The sequence below is a fragment of the Triturus cristatus genome, chromosome 12, assembly GCF_964204655.1.
Source record: "Triturus cristatus chromosome 12, aTriCri1.1, whole genome shotgun sequence".
Taxonomy (NCBI): Eukaryota; Metazoa; Chordata; class Amphibia; order Caudata; family Salamandridae; genus Triturus; species Triturus cristatus.
In genome coordinates, this window is record NC_140595.1 from 718,679,017 (window position 1) to 718,693,224 (window position 14,208).

At 31.9% G+C, this 14,208-nt stretch overlaps 3 non-coding genes across 3 annotated transcripts; all 3 read left to right on the forward strand.

Annotated features, from left to right (window-relative positions):
- Positions 1-2,806: 2,806 nt before the first annotated feature.
- Positions 2,807-2,880, forward strand: TRNAP-AGG (transfer RNA proline (anticodon AGG)). Its single transcript has one exon. It is a non-coding gene; the product is annotated as a tRNA-Pro (tRNA).
- A 5,969-nt stretch (positions 2,881-8,849) lies between these two features.
- TRNAT-AGU (transfer RNA threonine (anticodon AGU)) lies at positions 8,850-8,923 on the forward strand. The gene has a single exon. It is a non-coding gene; the product is annotated as a tRNA-Thr (tRNA).
- Positions 8,924-11,625: 2,702 nt separating this feature from the next.
- Positions 11,626-11,699, forward strand: TRNAT-AGU (transfer RNA threonine (anticodon AGU)). Its single transcript has one exon. It is a non-coding gene; the product is annotated as a tRNA-Thr (tRNA).
- Positions 11,700-14,208: the final 2,509 nt, after the last annotated feature.

Here is a 14,208-nt window from a genome sequence, read left to right on the forward strand (position 1 = left end):
AAAATTGTATATCAATGAGGAAGTCACAGATTAAATATTACCCTAAATTTGAGCAATATTGATGTTTTTATGTAAAACAATTATTTGTAACTATTCAATATAGGGAATTGAGTTTAAAAATATTTTTTTTTAATACCACATAGTTATTCTTGTTTAGAGATTAGGAATCCTTTCTTTTATAACATTGGAATACATATAAAGAATCTTTATTGCAGGCACCGAATTCGATCGCCAATACTAAATTAATGATGCCTTCATTGTTACTACAGTAGGTGCTGTGGCTAAGTGGTTAAACTGCCTGTCTCGCAAACAGGAAATCTTGAGTTCAAATCTCAGCAGCACATTATGATTGGCTCCTTACATGTAAGAATAATTTTCATCACGCAAATGTTGAATACTATTTAAAAAGAAAAGTCTTGTTCTGTGACCTTTAGAATGGTTCATCTTAAATTGAAATAAAAAAAGTGGTATTGTAAAAGATTTTTAAAGTAATGCCTTGAATGAAAAAGGGAAAAGACAATGACAAAGAGCAAAATAGAGATAAAAGATGATTCTGGAGTTGAATTCAAGTAATGCATTCTTGAACAAGGCATAAATCAAAATTCTTTGAATATGGTAAGCAGTATATTAATGAGGTGTTTATGAATAAGATGAGTGTTCTCATCTAAAGTGATTGAGTAGAGCATTGTATGAACTTAGAAAAGATTATGAAAGTGAAAAACTCAGGATTTTCTTGAAAACTTTAAGGCAAACTGTGCCTTAAAGCATTTTCAAGAGGTTGCTGTGGCTTAGCTTGTTAAAGTGCCTGTCTAGTAAACAGGAGATCCGGAGTTCAAATCTCAGCAGTGCCTTCTTTATCTTAATATTAAATAAAACATTATTTTCATTAAATCGTACTTTGATACAATTAAATTAGAAAAGTCTGATTCATCTTTCTGTTGAACAGATCATCTTAAACCCGATAAAAAATCAGAGTGTTCTCATGATTATAGTACCAATACTGTGATCGCAAAATGAAAAAGGTAGATCAATGAGGAAGTCACAGTTGAAATATTACCCTAAATTTGAGCAATATTGATGTTTTAAGTAAAACAATTATTTGTAACTATTCAATATAGGGAATTGAGTTTAAAAATAGTTTTTTTTAATACCACATAGTTATTCTTGTTTAGAGATTAGGAATCGTTTCTTTTATAACATTGGAATACATATAAAGAATCTTTATTGCAGGCACCGAATTCGATCGCCAATACTAAATTAATGATTCCTTCTTTGCTACTACAGTAGGTGCTGTGGCTAAGTGGTTAAACTGCCTGTCTCGCAAACAGGAAATCCTGAGTTCAAATCTCAGCAGCACCTTATTATTGGCTCCTTACATGTAAGAATAATTTTAATCATGCAAATGTTGAATACTATTTAAAAAGAAAAGTCTTGTTCTGTGACCTTTAGAATGGTTCATCTTAAATTGAAATAGAAAAAGTGGTATTGTGAAGATTTTTAAAGTAATGCCTTGAATGAAAAAGGGAAAAGACAATGACAAAGAGCAAAATAGAGATAAAAGATCATTCTGGAGTTGAATTCAAGTAATTCATTCTTGAACAAGGCATAATTCAAAATTCTATGAATATGGTAAGCAGTATATTAATGAGGTGTTTATGAATAAGATGAGTGTTCTCATCTAAAATGATTGAGTAGAGCATTGTATGAACTTAGAAAAGATTATGAAAGAGAAAAACTCAGGATTTTCTTGAAAACTATAAGGCAAACTGTCCCTTTCAGCATTTTCAAGAGGGTTCTGTGGCTTAGTTGGTTAAAGCCCCTTTCTAGTAAACAGTAGATCCTGAGTTCAAATCTCAGCAGCGCCTTCATTTTCTTATTCTTAAATAAAAAATTATTTTCATTAAGTCGTACTTTGATACAATTAAATTAGAAAAGTCTGATTCATCTTTCTGTTGAACAGATCATCTTAAACCTAATAAAAAATAAAAGTGTTCTCATGATTATAGTAGCAATACTGTGATCGCAAAATGAAAATTGTATATCAATGAGGAAGTCACAGATCAAATATTACCCTAAATTTGAGCAATATTGATGTTTTTATGTAAAACAATTATTTGTAACTATTCAATATAGGGAATTGAGTTTAAAAATAGTTTTTTTTTAAACCACATAGTTATTCTTGTTTAGAGATTAGGAATCCTTTCTTTTATAACATTGGAATACATATAAAGAATCTTTATTGCAGGCACCGAATTCGATCGCCAATACTAAATTAATGATTCCTTCTTTGCTACAACAGTAGGTGCTGTGGCTAAGTGGTTAAACTGCTTGTCTTGCAAACAGGAAATCCTGAGTTCAAATCTCAGCAGCACCTTATTATTGGCTCCTTACATGTAAGAATAATTTTAATCACGCAAATGTTGAATACTATTTAAAAAGAAAAGTCTTGTTCTGTGACCTTTAGAATGGTTCATCTTAAATTGAAATAGAAAAAGTGGTATTGTGAAGATTTTTAAAGTAATGCCTTGAATGAAAAAGGGAAAAGACAATGACAAAGAGCAAAATAGAGATAAAAGATCATTCTGGAGTTGAATTCAAGTAATGCATTCTTGAACAAGGCATAATTCAAAATTCTATGAATATGGTAAGCAGTATATTAATGAAGTGTTTACGAATAAGATTAATGTTCTCATCTAAAGTGATTGAGTAGACCATTGTATGAACTTAGAAAAGATTATGAAAGAGAAAAACTCAGGATTTTCTTGAAAACTATAAGGCAAACTGTCCCTTTAAGCATTTTCAAGAGGGTGCTGTGGCTTAGTTGGTTAAAGCACCTGTCTAGGAAATAGGAGATCCTGAGTTCAAATCTCAGCAGCGCCTTCATTTTCTTATTCTTAAATAAAAAATTATTTTCATTAAGTCGGACTTTGATACAATTAAATTAGAAAAGTCTGATTCATCTTTCTGTTTAACAGATCATCTTAAACCTGATAAAAAATCAGAGTGTTCTCATGATTATAGTAGTAATACTGTGATTGCAAAATGAAAATGGTGTATCAATGAGGAAGTCACAGATGAAATATAACCCTAAATTTGAGCAATATTGATTTGTTTATGTAAAACAAATATTTGTAACTATTCAATATAGGGAATTGAGTTTAAAAAGAGTTTTTTTAATACCACATAGTTATTCTTGTTTAGAGATTAGAAATCCTTTCTTTTATAACATTGGAATACAGATAAAGAATCTTTATTGCAGGCACCGAATTCGATCGCCAATACTAAATTAATGATTCCTTCATTGTTACTACACTAGGTGCTGTGGCTAAGTGGTTAAAGTGCCTATCTCGTAAACAGAAAATCCTGAGTTCAAATCTCAGCAGCACCTTATTATTGGCTCCTTAATTGTAAGAATAATTTTCATCACGCAAATGTTGAATACTATTTAAAAAGAAAAGTCTTGTTATGTGACCTTTAGAATGGTTCATCTTAAATTGGAATAAAAAAAGTTGTATTGTGAAGATTTTTAAAGTAATGCCTTGAATGAAAAAAGGAAAAGACAATGACAAAGAGCAAAATAGAGATAAAAGATCATTCTGGAGTTGAATTCAAGTAATGCATTCTTGAACAAGGCATAATTCAAAATTCTATGAATATGGTAAGCAGTATATTAATGAGGTGTTTATGAATAAGATGAGTGTTCTCATCTAAAGTGATTGAGTAGAGCATTGTATGAACTTAGAAAAGATTATGAAAGAGAAAAACTCAGGATTTTCTTGAAAACTATAAGGCAAACTGTCCCTTTCAGCATTTTCAACCGGGTTCTGTGGCTTAGTTGGTTAAAGCGCCTTTCTAGTAAACAGGAGATCCTGAGTTCAAATCTCAGCAGCGCCTTCATTTTCTTATTCTTAAATAAAAAATTATTTTCAATAAGTCGTACTTTGATACAATTAAATTAGAAAAGTCTGATTCATCTTTCTGTTGAACAGATCATCTTAAACCTAATAAAAAATAAAAGTGTTCTCATGATTATAGTAGCAATACTGTGATCGCAAAATGAAAATTGTATATCAATGAGGAAGTCACAGATTAAATATTACCCTAAATTTGAGCAATATTGATGTTTTTATGTAAAACAATTATTTGTAACTATTCAATATAGGGAATTGAGTTTAAAAATAGTTTTTTTTAATACCACATAGTTATTCTTGTTTAGAGATTAGGAATCCTTTCTTTTATAACATTGGAATACATATAAAGAATCTTTATTGCAGGCACAAAATTCGATCGCCAATACTAAATTAATGATTCCTTCTTTGCTACTACAGTAGGTGCTGTGGCTAAGTGGTTAAACGGCCTGTCTTGCAAAGAGGAAATCCTGAGTTCAAATCTCAGCAGCTCCTTACATGTAAGAATAATTTTAATCACGCAAATGTTGAATACTATTTAAAAAGAAAAGTCTTGTTCTGTGACCTTTAGAATGGTTCATCTTAAATTGAAATAGAAAAAGTGGTATTGTGAAGATTTTTAAAGTAATGCCTTGAATGAAAAAGGGAAAAGACAATGACAAAGAGCAAAATAGAGATAAAAGATCATTCTGGAGTTGAATTCAAGTAATGCATTCTTGAACAAGGCATAATTCAAAATTCTATGAATATGGTAAGCAGTATATTAATGAAGTGTTTATGAATAAGATTAATGTTCTCATCTAAAGTGATTGAGTAGAGCATTGTATGACCTTAGAAAAGATTATGAAAGAGAAAAACTCAGGATTTTCTTGAAAACTATAAGGCAAACTGTCCCATTAAGCATTTTCAAGAGGGTGCTGTGGCTCAGTTGGTTAAAACACCTGTCTAGTAAACAGGAGATCCTGAGTTCAAATCTCAGCAGCGCCTTCATTATCTTATTCTTAAATAAAAAATTATTTTCATTAAGTCGTACTTTGATACAATTAAATTACAAAAGTCTGATTCATCTTTCTGTTGAACAGATCATCTTAAACCTAATAAAAAATAAAAGTGTTCTCACGATTATAGTAGCAATACTGTGATCGCAAAATGAAAAAGGTATATCAATGAGGAAGTCACAGTTGAAATATTACCCTAAATTTGAGCAATATTGATGTTTTTATGTAAAACAATTATTTGTAACTATTCAATAAAGGGAATTGAGTTTAAAAATAGTTTTTTTTAATACCACATAGTTATTCTTGTTTAGAGATTAGGAATCCTTTCTTTTATAACATTGGAATATATATAAAGAATCTTTATTGCAGGCACCGAATTCGATCGCCAATACTAAATTAATGATTCCTTCATTGTTACTACAGTAGGTGCTGTGGCTAACTGGTTAAAGTACCTGTTTTGTGAATAGGAAATCCTGAGTTCAAATCTCAGCAGCACCTTATTATTGGCTCCTTACATGTAAGAATAATTTTCATCACGCAAAAAAGAAAAGTCTTGTTCTGTGACCTTTAGAATGGTTCATCTTAAATTGAAAGAAAAAACGTGTTATTGTGAAGATTTTTAAAGTAATGCCTTGAATGAAAAAAGGAAAAGACAATGACCAAGAGCAAAATAGAGATAAAAGATGATTCTGGAGTTGAATTCAAGTAATGCATTCTTGAACAAGGCATAATTCAAAATTCTATGAATATGGTAAGCAGTATATTAATGATGTGTTTATGAATAAGATGAGTGTTCTCATCTAAAGTGATTGAGTAGAGCATTGTATGAACTTAGAAAAGATTATGAAAGAGAAAAACTCAGGATTTTCTTGAAAACTATAAGGCAAACTGTCCCTTAAAGCATTTTAAAGAGGATACTGTGGCTTGGCTAGTTAAAGCGCCTGTCTAGTAAACAGGAGATCATGAGCTCAAATCTCAGAAGTGCCTTCATTTTCTTATTCTTAAATAAAAAATAATTTTCATTAAGTCGGACTTTGATACAATTAAATTAGAAAAGTCTGATTCATCTTTCTGTTTAACAGATCATCTTAAACCTGATAAAAAATCAGAGTGTTCTCATGATTATAGTAGCAATACTGTGATTGCAAAATGAAAATGGTGTATCAATGAGGAAGTCACAGATGAAATATAACCCTAAATTTGAGCAATATTGATTTGTTTATGTAAAACAAATATTTGTAACTATTCAATATAGGGAATTGAGTTTAAAAAGAGTTTTTTTAATACCACATAGTTATTCTTGTTTAGAGATTAGAAATCCTTTCTTTTATAACATTGGAATACAGATAAAGAATCTTTATTGCAGGCACCGAATTCGATCGCCAATACTAAATTAATGATTCCTTCATTGTTACTACACTAGGTGCTGTGGCTAAGTGGTTAAAGTGCCTATCTCGTAAACAGAAAATCCTGAGTTCAAATCTCAGCAGCACCTTATTATTGGCTCCTTACATGTAAGAATAATTTTCATCACGCAAATGTTGAATACTATTTAAAAAGAAAAGTCTTGTTCTGTGACCTTTAGAATGGTTCATCTTAAATTGAAATAAAAAAAGTTGTATTGTGAAGATTTTTAAAGTAATGCCTTGAATGAAAAAAGGAAAAGACAATGACAAAAGAGCAAAATAGAGATAAAAGATCATTCTGAAATTGAATTCAAGTAATGCATTCTTGAACAAGGCATAATTCAAAATTCTATGAATATGGTAAGCAGTATATTAATGAGGTGTTTATGAATAAGATGAGTGTTCTCATCTAAAGTGGTTGAGTAGAGCATTGTATGAACTTAGAAAAGATTATGAAAGAGAAAAACTCAGGATTTTCTTGAAAACTATAAGGCAAACTGTCCCTTTAAGCATTTTCAAGAGGGTGCTGTGGCTTAGTTGGTTAAAGCGCCTTTCTAGTAAACAGGAGATCCTGAGTTCAAATCTCAGCAGCGCTTTCATTTTCTTATTCTTAAATAAAAAATTATTTTCATTAAGTCGTACTTTGATACAATTAAATTAGAAAAGTCTGATTCATCTTTCTGTTGAACAGATCATCTTAAACCTAATAAAAAATAAAAGTGTTCTCATGAATATAGTAGCAATACTGTGATCGCAAAATGAAAAAGGTATATCGATGAGGAAGTCACAGTTGAAATATTACCCTAAATTTGAGCAATATTGATGTTTTTATGTAAAACAATTATTTGTAACTATTCAATAAAGGGAATTGAGTTTAAAAATAGTTTTTTTTAATACCACATAGTTAGTCTTGTTTAGAGATTAGGAATCCTTTCTTTTATAACAATGGAATACATATAAAGAATCTTTATTGCAGGCACCGAATTCGATCGCCAATACTAAATTAATGATTCCTTCATTGTTACTACAGTAGGTGCTGTGGCTAAGTGGTTAAAGTGCCTGTCTCGTAAACAGGAAATCCTAAGTTCAAATCTCAACAGCACTTTATTATTGGCTCCCTACATGTAAGAATCATTTTCATCACGCAAATGTTGAATACTATTTAAAAAGAAAAGACTTGTTCTGTGACATTTAGAATGGTTCATCTTAAATTGAAATAAAAAAAGTGGTATTGTGAAGATTTTTAAAGTAATGCCTTGAATGAAAAAGGGAAAAGACAATGACAAAGAGCAAAATAGAGATAAAAGATCATTCTGGAGTTGAATTCAAGTAATGCATTCTTGAACAAGGCATAATTCAAAATTTTATGAATATGGTAAGCAGTATATTAATGAGGTGTTTATGAATAAGATGAGTGTTCTCATCTAAAGTGATTGAGTAGAGCATTGTATGAACTTAGAAAAGATTATGAAAGAGAAAACTCAGGATTTTCTTGAAAACTATAAGGCAAACTGTCCCTTTAAGTATTTTCAAGAGGGTGCTGTGGCTTAGCTGGTTAAAGCGCCTGTCTAGTAAACAGGAGATACTTAGTTCAAATCTCAGCAGTGGCTTCATTTTCTTATTCTTAAATAAAAAATTATTTTCATTAAGTCGTACTTTGATACAATTAAATTAGAAAAGTCTGATTCATCTTTCTGTTGAACAGATCATCTTAAACCTAATAAAAAATAAAAGTGTTCTCATGATTATAGTAGCAATACTGTGATCGCAAAATGAAAATTGTATATCAATGAGGAAGTCACAGATTAAATATTACCCTAAATTTGAGCAATATTGATGTTTTTATGTAAAACAATTATTTGTAACTATTCAATATAGGGAATTGAGTTTAAAAATAGTTTTTTTTAATACCACATAGTTATTCTTGTTTAGAGATTAGGAATCCTTTCTTTTATAACATTGGAATACATATAAAGAATCTTTATTGCAGGCACAAAATTCGATCGCCAATACTAAATTAATGATTCCTTCTTTGCTACAACAGTAGGTGCTGTGGCTAAGTGGTTAAACGGCCTGTCTTGCAAAGAGGAAATCCTGAGTTCAAATCTCAGCAGCTCCTTACATGTAAGAATAATTTTAATCACGCAAATGTTGAATACTATTTAAAAAGAAAAGTCTTGTTCTGTGACCTTTAGAATGGTTCATCTTAAATTGAAATAGAAAAAGTGGTATTGTGAAGATTTTTAAAGTAATGCCTTGAAGGAAAAAGGGAAAAGACAATGACAAAGAGCAAAATAGAGATAAAAGATCATTCTGGAGTTGAATTCAAGTAATGCATTCTTGAACAAGGCATAATTCAAAATTCTATGAATATGGTAAGCAGTATATTAATGAAGTGTTTATGAATAAGATTAATGTTCTCATCTAAAGTGATTGAGTAGAGCATTGTATGACCTTAGAAAAGATTATGAAAGAGAAAAACTCAGGATTTTCTTGAAAACTATAAGGCAAACTGTCCCATTAAGCATTTTCAAGAGGGTGCTGTGGCTCAGTTGGTTAAAGCACCTGTCTAGTAAACAGGAGATCTTGAGTTCAAATCTCAGCAGCGCCTTCATTATCTTATTCTTAAATAAAAAATTATTTTCATTAAGTCGTACTTTGATACAATTAAATTACAAAAGTCTGATTCATCTTTCTGTTGAACAGATCATCTTAAACCTAATAAAAAATAAAAGTGTTCTCACGATTATAGTAGCAATACTGTGATCGCAAAATGAAAAAGGTATATCAATGAGGAAGTCACAGTTGAAATATTACCCTAAATTTGAGCAATATTGATGTTTTTATGTAAAACAATTATTTGTAACTATTCAATAAATCAATCAATCAATCAATCAATCAATCAATCAATCAATCAGTGACACTTATAGAGCGCGCTACATACCCGTAGGGTCTCAAGGCGCTGGGGAGGGGTGGTGCCGCTACTGCTCGAACAGCCAGGTCTTCAGCTTCTTCCTGAAGGAGAGGTGGTCTTGGGTCAGGCGCAGGTCGGACGGGAGGGAGTTCCAGGTCTTGGCGGCCAGGTAGGAGAAGGATCTTCCTCCTGTAGTCGCTCTTCGGATGCGGGGGACAGCGGCGAGGGCGTGGTTAGCTGATCGGAGGTGGCGTTTGGGAGCGTAGAAGTTGACTCGGCTGTTGAGGTAGCTCGGGCCTTGGTCGTGTAGGGCTTTGTGTGCGTGGGTGAGGAGGCGGAATGTGATTCTCTTGTTGACGGGGAGCCAGTGAAGGCCTCTCAGATGTCCGGAGATGTGGCTGGATCGTGGGATGTCGAGGATGAGTCTGGCTGAGGCGTTTTGGATCCGCTGGAGTCTCTTCTGGAGCTTGGCGGTGGTCCCGGCGTAGAGGGCGTTGCCGTAGTCCAGTCGGCTGGTGACGAGGGCCTGGGTGACGGTCTTCCTGGTCTCTGTGGGGATCCACCAGAAGATCTTCCGTAGCATGCGTAGGATGTTGAAGCACGCCGAGGAGACGCTGTTGACTTGTCTGGTCATGGAGAGGGAGGAGTCCAGGATGAAGCCCAGGTTTCGTGCATGGTCAGTTGGTTTGGGTGCGGTGCCCAGGGCGGGGGTCCACCAGGAGTCGTCCCAGGCCACAAAGGGAATTGAGTTTAAAAATAGTTTTTTTTAATACCACATAGTTATTCTTGTTTAGAGATTAGGAATCCTTTCTTTTATAACATTGGAATATATATAAAGAATCTTTATTGCAGGCACCGAATTCGATCGCCAATACTAAATTAATGATTCCTTCATTGTTACTACAGTAGGTGCTGTGGCTAACTGGTTAAAGTACCTGTTTCGTGAATAGGAAATCCTGAGTTCAAATCTCAGCAGCACCTTATTATTGGCTCCTTACATGTAAGAATAATTTTCATCACGCAAAGAAGAAAAGTCTTGTTCTGTGACCTTTAGAATGGTTCATCTTAAATTGAAAGAAAAAACGTGGTATTGTGAAGATTTTTAAAGTAATGCCTTGAATGAAAAAGGGAAAAGACAATGACAAAGAGCAAAATAGAGATAAAAGATGATTCTGGAGTTGAATTCAAGTAATGCATTCTTGAACAAGGCATAATTCAAAATTCTATGAATATGGTAAGCAGTATATTAATGATGTGTTTATGAATAAGATGAGTGTTCTCATCTAAAGTGATTGAGTAGAGCATTGTATGAACTTAGAAAAGATTATGAAAGAGAAAAACTCAGGATTTTCTTGAAAACTATAAGGCAAACTGTCCCTTAAAGCATTTTAAAGAGGATACTGTGGCTTAGCTGGTTAAAGCGCCTGTCTAGTAAACAGGAGATCATGAGCTCAAATCTCAGAAGTGCCTTCATTTTCTTATTCTTAAATAAAAAATAATTTTCATTAAGTCGGACTTTGATACAATTAAATTAGAAAAGTCTGATTCATCTTTCTGTTTAACAGATCATCTTAAACCTGATAAAAAATCAGAGTGTTCTCATGATTATAGTAGCAATACTGTGATTGCAAAATGAAAATGGTGTATCAATGAGGAAGTCACAGATGAAATATAACCCTAAATTTGAGCAATATTGATTTGTTTATGTAAAACAAATATTTGTAACTATTCAATATAGGGAATTGAGTTTAAAAAGAGTTTTTTTAATACCACATAGTTATTCTTGTTTAGAGATTAGAAATCCTTTCTTTTATAACATTGGAATACAGATAAAGAATCTTTATTGCAGGCACCGAATTCGATCGCCAATACTAAATTAATGATTCCTTCATTGTTGCTACAACAGTAGGTGCTGTGGCTAAGTGGTTAAACGGCCTGTCTTGCAAAGAGGAAATCCTGAGTTCAAATCTCAGCAGCTCCTTACATGTAAGAATAATTTTAATCACGCAAATGTTGAATACTATTTAAAAAGAAAAGTCTTGTTCTGTGACCTTTAGAATGGTTCATCTTAAATTGAAATAGAAAAAGTGGTATTGTGAAGATTTTTAAAGTAATGCCTTGAAGGAAAAAGGGAAAAGACAATGACAAAGAGCAAAATAGAGATAAAAGATCATTCTGGAGTTGAATTCAAGTAATGCATTCTTGAACAAGGCATAATTCAAAATTCTATGAATATGGTAAGCAGTATATTAATGAAGTGTTTATGAATAAGATTAATGTTCTCATCTAAAGTGATTGAGTAGAGCATTGTATGACCTTAGAAAAGATTATGAAAGAGAAAAACTCAGGATTTTCTTGAAAACTATAAGGCAAACTGTCCCATTAAGCATTTTCAAGAGGGTGCTGTGGCTCAGTTGGTTAAAGCACCTGTCTAGTAAACAGGAGATCTTGAGTTCAAATCTCAGCAGCGCCTTCATTATCTTATTCTTAAATAAAAAATTATTTTCATTAAGTCGTACTTTGATACAATTAAATTACAAAAGTCTGATTCATCTTTCTGTTGAACAGATCATCTTAAACCTAATAAAAAATAAAAGTGTTCTCACGATTATAGTAGCAATACTGTGATCGCAAAATGAAAAAGGTATATCAATGAGGAAGTCACAGTTGAAATATTACCCTAAATTTGAGCAATATTGATGTTTTTATGTAAAACAATTATTTGTAACTATTCAATAAAGGGAATTGAGTTTAAAAATAGTTTTTTTTAATACCACATAGTTATTCTTGTTTAGAGATTAGGAATCCTTTCTTTTATAACATTGGAATATATATAAAGAATCTTTATTGCAGGCACCGAATTCGATCGCCAATACTAAATTAATGATTCCTTCATTGTTACTACAGTAGGTGCTGTGGCTAACTGGTTAAAGTACCTGTTTCGTGAATAGGAAATCCTGAGTTCAAATCTCAGCAGCACCTTATTATTGGCTCCTTACATGTAAGAATAATTTTCATCACGCAAAGAAGAAAAGTCTTGTTCTGTGACCTTTAGAATGGTTCATCTTAAATTGAAAGAAAAAACGTGGTATTGTGAAGATTTTTAAAGTAATGCCTTGAATGAAAAAGGGAAAAGACAATGACAAAGAGCAAAATAGAGATAAAAGATGATTCTGGAGTTGAATTCAAGTAATGCATTCTTGAACAAGGCATAATTCAAAATTCTATGAATATGGTAAGCAGTATATTAATGATGTGTTTATGAATAAGATGAGTGTTCTCATCTAAAGTGATTGAGTAGAGCATTGTATGAACTTAGAAAAGATTATGAAAGAGAAAAACTCAGGATTTTCTTGAAAACTATAAGGCAAACTGTCCCTTAAAGCATTTTAAAGAGGATACTGTGGCTTAGCTGGTTAAAGCGCCTGTCTAGTAAACAGGAGATCATGAGCTCAAATCTCAGAAGTGCCTTCATTTTCTTATTCTTAAATAAAAAATAATTTTCATTAAGTCGGACTTTGATACAATTAAATTAGAAAAGTCTGATTCATCTTTCTGTTTAACAGATCATCTTAAACCTGATAAAAAATCAGAGTGTTCTCATGATTATAGTAGCAATACTGTGATTGCAAAATGAAAATGGTGTATCAATGAGGAAGTCACAGATGAAATATAACCCTAAATTTGAGCAATATTGATTTGTTTATGTAAAACAAATATTTGTAACTATTCAATATAGGGAATTGAGTTTAAAAAGAGTTTTTTTAATACCACATAGTTATTCTTGTTTAGAGATTAGAAATCCTTTCTTTTATAACATTGGAATACAGATAAAGAATCTTTATTGCAGGCACCGAATTCGATCGCCAATACTAAATTAATGATTCCTTCATTGTTACTACACTAGGTGCTGTGGCTAAGTGGTTAAAGTGCCTATCTCGTAAACAGAAAATCCTGAGTTCAAATCTCAGTAGCACCTTATTATTGGCTCCTTACATGTAAGAATAATTTTCATCACACAAATGTTGAATACTATTTAAAAAGAAAAGTCTTGTTCTGTGACCTTTAGAATGGTTCATCTTAAATTGAAATAAAAAAAGTTGTATTGTGAAGATTTTTAAAGTAATGCCTTGAATGAAAAAAGGAAAAGACAATGACAAAAGAGCAAAATAGAGATAAAAGATCATTCTGAAGTTGAATTCAAGTAATGCATTCTTGAACAAGGCATAATTCAAAATTCTATGAATATGGTAAGCAGTATATTAATGAGGTGTTTATGAATAAGATGAGTGTTCTCATCTAAAGTGGTTGAGTAGAGCATTGTATGAACTTAGAAAAGATTATGAAAGAGAAAAACTCAGGATTTTCTTGAAAACTATAAGGCAAACTGTCCCTTTAAGGATTTTCAAGAGGGTGCTGTGGCTTAGTTGGTTAAAGCGCCTTTCTAGTAAACAGGAGATCCTGAGTTCAAATCTCAGCAGCGCTTTCATTTTCTTATTCTTAAATAAAAAATTATTTTCATTAAGTCATACTTTGATACAATTAAATTAGAAAAGTCTGATTCATCTTTCTGTTGAACAGATCATCTTAAACCTAATAAAAAATAAAAGTGTTCTCATGATTATAGTAGCAATACTGTGATCGCAAAATGAAAATTGTATATCAATGAGGAAGTCACAGATTAAATATTACCCTAAATTTGAGCAATATTGATGTTTTTATGTAAAACAATTATTTGTAACTATTCAATATAGGGAATTGAGTTTAAAAATAGTTTTTTTTAATACCACATAGTTATTCTTGTTTAGAGATTAGGAATCCTTTCTTTTATAACATTGGAATACATATAAAGAATCTTTATTGCAGGCACCGAATTCGATCGCCAATACTAAATTAATGATTCCTTCTTTGCTACAACAGTAGGTGCTGTGGCTAAGTGGTTAAACGGCCTGTCTTACAAACAGGAAATCCTGAGTTCAAAT